Here is a 7,500-nt window from a genome sequence, read left to right as displayed (position 1 = left end):
ATCTCATATAAATTAACTTAATTATCAATATTAAAGTAGAGTAAATGTGACCCTTCTATCACTTTCTGAAATCTGGACAATGTAAGCCAGGCGGGAGTGAGGAAGGGGCAGCCATTGTTGTGTCACATCCGAGACGCGTGGAGCAAATTCGGCTCCTATCATATCTGGACAATGTCGGCCAGGCGTCAATAGTATGGAGTGTTAGACGCAGCCATTGTTGAGACTAGACCAGAGGCTCACAGGAGCAAATACGGCTCCTGTTAATTTTACTTGGACGAAGTGTTATGGAAACCAGTGGTGTACCATTATCACACGCTGTCAACAAATTCAAGTTAAGTGTTCTTTCCGAAACCCATGTATCTTCATTTATGGCCATTAATGTCATTATATAGGGTGACCCGGTTAGAGTACGTGGAAGCCTCAAACTAAAGGTAATTAAGCCAGGTCTTCAATGTTCCATGTACAGTTTTCTCTGATATAGCTTGTCATATATAGAATCTGGCTTTACAGCTAGCGCCCTTTTGACAGGTCAAGACGAGGAAGCAAGATTTTGTGCAACAGTTACTGGGTGATGGAAGCTACCTCAAAGAGGATAATTTGGTGTCTACACCCTAGTTATACCTGGTGGACTAACCTGCTGTACTATAAGATAAGGAACCTTTTCAATGTATGTAGTTAATACTGTAGTTTGATTGGCTGCATATATATTAATTTAATAAACCCCCCTAATGTGTAGAGGATCGATTTGTGAGATTATGAGATTATTGCAGAAATACAGTCCACTTATCATTATACAAATTGCTATCGAAGTATATAAATTAACGTAAATATAAATTCATATAAATTAAATAAATATAAATCTCACAGGTCGGTTCCCACATTATTTGGTCCTTCGAAACCGAATTATTTGGACCTTCAGAACCGGAATATTTGGTCCTATGAACCCACATTTGGTCATCTTAGTACCGGATGAACCAGTTAACCAGTGGATTCATTAAATATACTAGTGCAGTGTTATTTAAACAAAGCCAGCAGTCAATGACGGCGGTGTTGACTCGTGCGAGTTCACGAGCCCCGCTCAGTTCAGATCAGCTTCGTCAGCGGTTTCATGCACACCCACAGATTTGGTGGAGTGTTATTCTGTGAAATGACAGCGCTAATATAGAAGCCAGCCAAATTAGTGGCTGTGTCCTCGAGAGATTATCTACGAATTTTGTGGAGTTTATTTCGCGAGGTCACTAATAATATTTAATACTTCTAGATAATATTAGAAGTTTCATAGAGGCTAATTAAGAGGCTATTATCAATAATTGTGTATATTATTTCTCCAAAATAGAGAATTATTTAATATATATTGCACTAGTGATCACAGTATAATATTTACTAATTGCCAACCCACAACAGGGTAGGATAAAACCATTGACTAGTTGAACTATTATCGTTCATCCTAGTCCCATTATTACCATAGTCAGTTGTACTATATTCAACAACCTATCCCCATTAATGAATGGTCCAGACCCTATTTCGGGTGTAATTTTTATCAACTCGAGTTGAGTTGTATATATAATAATTTACTTATGATCATTACACCTTTGAGTGATTAATTAGTGTCTCTACCATCCTAGGGTGATATAGAAGAGCTAACCTAAAGGTACTTCCAGAGACACTGGTTTATCACTCAAATCATTAGTGTGTATGATTGTTATATATAATGTGTATTAATTTTAAGTGCTAACCTCTAGTAGAGGTAGGATTATTGCCTAGTGAGTGCAGAATTTACCCTAGGCTACCATCAGTGCTTGTTCATTATTATGAGCAGCCCAAGTACAAGTCCCACAAGGCTTCACCAACTAGCCAGTATGGATAATGCAGGGAGAATGAAAAGAACCCTTGCAGGTCTTAAAGGCCACTTAACAAGACAGATCAAGAAATGTGAAGATTTGTCACAACAATCTCAAGTTGATTATGCTGACCTGGAAAGCTATTATCAAGCAGCTGCAGGTAAATTTGAGCAAATCAAATGCCAAATGGCTGTCCTTGTGGGGACAGACTACTACCATCAATTCATCGGTAGCCCTACTAAATATCAGGGCATAACCATGTTAAACTCTGCAGGAGGTAAATTACTCTCAGGCCCAGTATCAAGCCTGAGGAGACCTATGGCTGCAGATAAACAATACCAGTAGAAATCTAAATTTGTCAACTAATTATAATTCTCCAGTAGCATTATACTAAGGAGATTACAGCTGACTATAGTAACAGAGGTTGATGTTAGTATCATCATTTAGAGCTGAAGATGAGTTCATGAGGCCTCAGTGGCAAATCAGTGAACAGTAGCCTAAACAGCTACAAGTCACTGCGACCAATGTCACTGAACCCATTGCAGTCTCAGAACCATACTTTACTTTAATGATGAGCTATTCAATCTTCTGAATCAATTAACTAAATTAAACCCCAATAAATCTGATGACTGATTTGATACATTTATTATTTAATCAAGATGTATTCCATGGGCCTCAGTGTTTATATATCAGTGACTAGTTACCTGAAGAAACTTCAAGTTATATCTAATGTCACTGATCTCACTGCAGTCCCTGAATCATACTTGACTGTAGTACTTGATCACATCCAGTCTTCTGGGTTAAATAATATGTAATAAGGCTTGAATATTAGCCTTTCAAGAGTTGACAGGGAAATGAAATCGCATTAGACTTCTAACCCCTGCAACTCTAGTACGGGACATCCGTCCTGTACGAACAGATGCACAAATGTGTGATTACTAACTACTAACATCAAATTAATCTAATAATTCGAAGGAGGAGTATCGGTGTTCGTCTGTTCTAATAGGACTTCGACCCGTGAGCAGCCCCTGGGGAATTATGTCGGAAAATCCGACACCATTTAATAATCATACAGATAATAGCTGTATTGTATAAACAAGTTACCCATAGAAAACGTAACTTGTAGTGGAATTGCCGTCTAAAGAAAACAGGATATCATCACCACATACTATTATAATTCACCACCTATTATGGTGGCAATTATTCTTAAATACATTAGTCTTTGGACTTTACCATCAGAAAAACATCTCATATAAATTAACTTAATTATCAATATTAAAGTAGAGTAAATGTGACCCTTCTATCACTTTCTGAAATCTGGACAATGTAAGCCAGGCGGGAGTGAGGAAGGGGCAGCCATTGTTGTGTCACATCCGAGACGCGTGGAGCAAATTCGGCTCCTATCATATCTGGACAATGTCATCCAGGCGTCAATAGTATGGAGTGTTAGACGCAGCCATTGTTGAGACTAGACCAGAGGCTCACAGGAGCAAATACGGCTCCTGTTAATTTTACTTGGACGAAGTGTTATGGAAACCAGTGGTGTACCATTATCACACGCTGTCAACAAATTCAAGTTAAGTGTTCTTTCCGAAACCCATGTATCTTCATTTATGGCCATTAATGTCATTATATAGGGTGACCCAGTTAGAGCACGTGGAAGCCTCAAACTAAAGGTAATTAAGACAGGTCTTCAATGTTCCATGTACAGTTTTCTCTGATATAGCTTGTCATATATAGAATCTGGCTTTACAGCTAGCGCCCTTTTGACAGGTCAAGACGAGGAAGCAAGATTTTGTGCAACAGTTACAGGGTGATGGAAGCTACCTCAAAGAGGATAATTTGGTGTCTACACCCTAGTTATACCTGGTGGACTAACCTGCTGTACTATAAGATAAGGAACCTTTCAATGTATGTAGTTAATACTGTAGTTTGATTGGCTGCATATATATTAATTTAATAAACCCCCCTAATGTGTAGAGGATCGATTTGTGAGATTATGAGATTATTGCAGAAATACAGTCCACTTATCATTATACAAATTGCTATCGAAGTATATAAATTAACGTAAATATAAATTCATATAATTTAAATAAATATAAATCTCACAGGTCGGTTCCCACACACACACACACACACACACACACACACACACACACATACACATTAGATTAAAATAAAAAAATCAATAAAAAATAATAATAAAACAAAGATGACTGCAAACACGGGGATTATAAACACACCAACAAATGATTGTTTCAAAGAATTCTCACCTCAAAATATAATGAAAAGGGGTTTTCTTGGCTAGTTAGAGATAATTGAGGATACGCAAAAGAAGTATGAAGAAAGAGCATTTAAATTTGATGAAGAAAATGGAACTCTCTGGAGTGAGTTTCACACTTTAAAAATAAGTATTCTTCAGCAAGGTCAGAATGTTACTGCATTAACGGACAAGGTAAAGATTCAAGAGGAACAAATCAATAACTAGTGAAAGAAAATGAGGTATGGAAACAGAAATTTGGCAAGGATATGCAAAGAGAAACTGCATTTGCAACTCACACAGAGGAGATTAATAGAGAAACTAGAAAAGTACATAGAAAAAATAAAAGACGTATGCACAAATTGTAAAAGAGAAGGAGACAATCAAGGAAGTGAGTGTGGAAGTCAAAATCAGAAATGACAAAAATGAAACAGAAATGAGGCAAGCAACTAGGAAAGAACTAGTATTCAACAGTGAACTAGTTCAAGACACTGCAAATAGAAGTAAGTCCATAATTATTTTCGGGTGTTTAGAAAAGGGAATATCATCTAGGGTGGATAGAGTAGCAGAAGAGATGAAAATCATAGAAAAAATAGTAGGTATAGGAGAAGGTCTAAATTCAAAGGAAAATGTCAGTGGTTTTAGAAGAATAGGAAAATATGAGAAGAACAAGAACCACCCCTTAAGGGTTACATTTAATGAAGTTAAAAACACGATGGAAGTGCTTAGAAATGCCAGGAAATTACAGTGTGATAAGTTTAGCAAACGTTGGTCAATAAGACAAGACCTCTCAAAGAAGATAGAGAAAAACTGAAAATGAACAGTGAAGCAAAACGTCTTAATGGGAAAAGAACTGAAGAAGAAAAGAATTCATTTTTTTTATAAAGTGTCAGGGACTGGAAAGTTAGTAAAATGGTACATAAAAACAGATAAAAAAAAAACATTAAAGGAAGGGGGAGTAAGGAACAAAGAGATAGGGAACATGTGCCTGAAAATTGTATATGCCAACGTAGATGGAGTAAGATAAAAAGTATTGGAGCCGAGATGATAAACTGATAATTGTAAATGCCTACAACCCACCAGCAAGCAATACATGGACAAAGGAGGAACTGGATTACAAATGAGAGGACTTCATGAGTGAGATTGTAGTAAAATCAGATAAAGATAAATCACGATTGTTGGTAATAGGGGACTGGAAACATTCACGCCAGCCGGTTACAAGATTTAGGGAAGGTTGTGATATAATCTAGAAGAGCCTCTTAAATGTTTATTGTGTGAATACATAGGTAAAGTGACATAGTAGGATGTAGGTGGCACCGACGTCATCAAACAGATAACTAATGATAACCAATGGTGTACAGATGATATATAAAAAGATGATGAGACTCACACAAACAGTCAGTTAATCAGCCGGACCGGAGCATTCTTCATGAATCTTACCTGTCTCAACCAATGGTATAAATATAAGACGAGTTTGAGTTGGTTTTTTGCTTACTTAATTGAAAAACTTTATCATTTCCCAGGTAGTGCCTGGAAGCTACTTCAACTGGGTAGCAGTTAAGAAACTGAAAGAATTATAGTTAACATCGAGGAGAATAACTAATTATGAGAAATATTGTTGGTCACGTCAAATGGAAATGGGAATATACACCATCTGATCAAAGGAAAGTCACCAGTTCTAAGGTAACACAGAGGGGTCTACCTTCGGTCAACCCAGCGTCTCCTCACAAGAGTCAATCCATGGATAAGCCTTTCCAGACTAGTAACGTCCAAATCTTTAAATAAAATGGTAAACAGTGAAATTTTAAAGAGAAATATATAAAACTAAGCTGTCTTTACTATTTTTTAGTAAAAACCATATATAAATATATATATATATATATATATATGTATATATATATATATATATAATATATATGTATATATATATATATATATATATATATATATATATATATATATATATATATATATATATATATATTATTAATGTAATAATTTTTATTATTATTGTTATATACATCCTATAAAAAAGATATAGAGAGTTCTGTTTTATATATACTGGTTGAAGCTTTATTTTCATTCAAGGTGTATTACACATGTCTAATCTAACTCTGTGATCTGGTTAAGTGTATATTTAAAACTAAACTATATTATATTTTGTTAATTATATATATATATATATATATATATATATATATATATATATATGAGAAAAAGCCTGAATGGTCCCCAGGACAATATGCAACTGAAAACTCACACCCCAGAAGTGACTCGAACCCATACTCCCAGGAGCAACGCAACTGGTATGTACAAGACGCCTTAATCCACTTGACCATCACGACCGGACATAATGAGGTGATAGCCGAGGCTATTTGAACCACCCCACCGCCGGCACTCAGATAGTAATCTTGGGCATAGCATTTTACCAAATCACCTCATTATTTGGGGCACACGTGAGGAACACAAATGCGAACTTGTTCGCATTTGTGTTCATCTTGTTGTGTAATTTCATCTTGTTGTGTAATAATTTTTTACACAATTCATCTTGTTGTGTAATTCTTTTAAATTTTGGGGGTCCCCCAATGTCGAACGAGAGACTTAGATGACACCAGCAGCGGAAACGGAGGTAAAATTTTAATATTTTTCAAAAATAATAATAATAATAAATCTGATGGCCAGCTCATCAACTACGGATATTTTAAAATTACTCGAGGAAAAGAAACTGCAAAATGTCAATACGAATTTGCTAGACTTGTACAATCCAAGAAATGATAGAACTGGAAACAAGGACCAGGATGAGTTTCCACTGGTATATGATTCAATGTTACTTAGTTTATCGTATATATAAAAGAATTCAAATCTAAATTAGGTAGTAATATAGCTATTATTGAAAAATATAATAAACAGTGCTTATCATGTTCCCCTCAATATATTAGGGGTATCACCTTATGGGTGATTAAACTTGTATTACCTACTGATTAATACTTGTATAAAGTATTAAACTTGTATCACCTTATGGGTGATACAAGTATTAATAGATATTATCAAGAATTTCAGCAGAAACTAGGTGATATTGGTCAGGCCTCGGCTAGTTTTGCCCTAGGTAATATGGTAACCCCTAATTTGGATTATACGATGTGGATTAGGTCTGAAGATTTACAACTCAATCGTATGTTTATTGGTCAAGTATATCTGACAGTATCACAAATGCGTCAATTAATAAGTCAGTCACCATACCGAGCTCATCAAATATTAGGTTTCAGTGATGTTACCACACCTTCGAAATTTTAACCGAATTACCTAACCTAACCTTTAGGTTAGAAGAACCTTAGAACCTAACCTTTAGGTTAGGTTCGGTCATATATCTATGTTAGTTTTAACTCAAATAAAAAAAAA

Source organism: Procambarus clarkii, chromosome 1, assembly GCF_040958095.1.
Source record: "Procambarus clarkii isolate CNS0578487 chromosome 1, FALCON_Pclarkii_2.0, whole genome shotgun sequence".
NCBI lineage: Eukaryota > Metazoa > Arthropoda > Malacostraca > Decapoda > Cambaridae > Procambarus > Procambarus clarkii.
Note: the sequence above shows the minus strand (reverse complement) of the source record.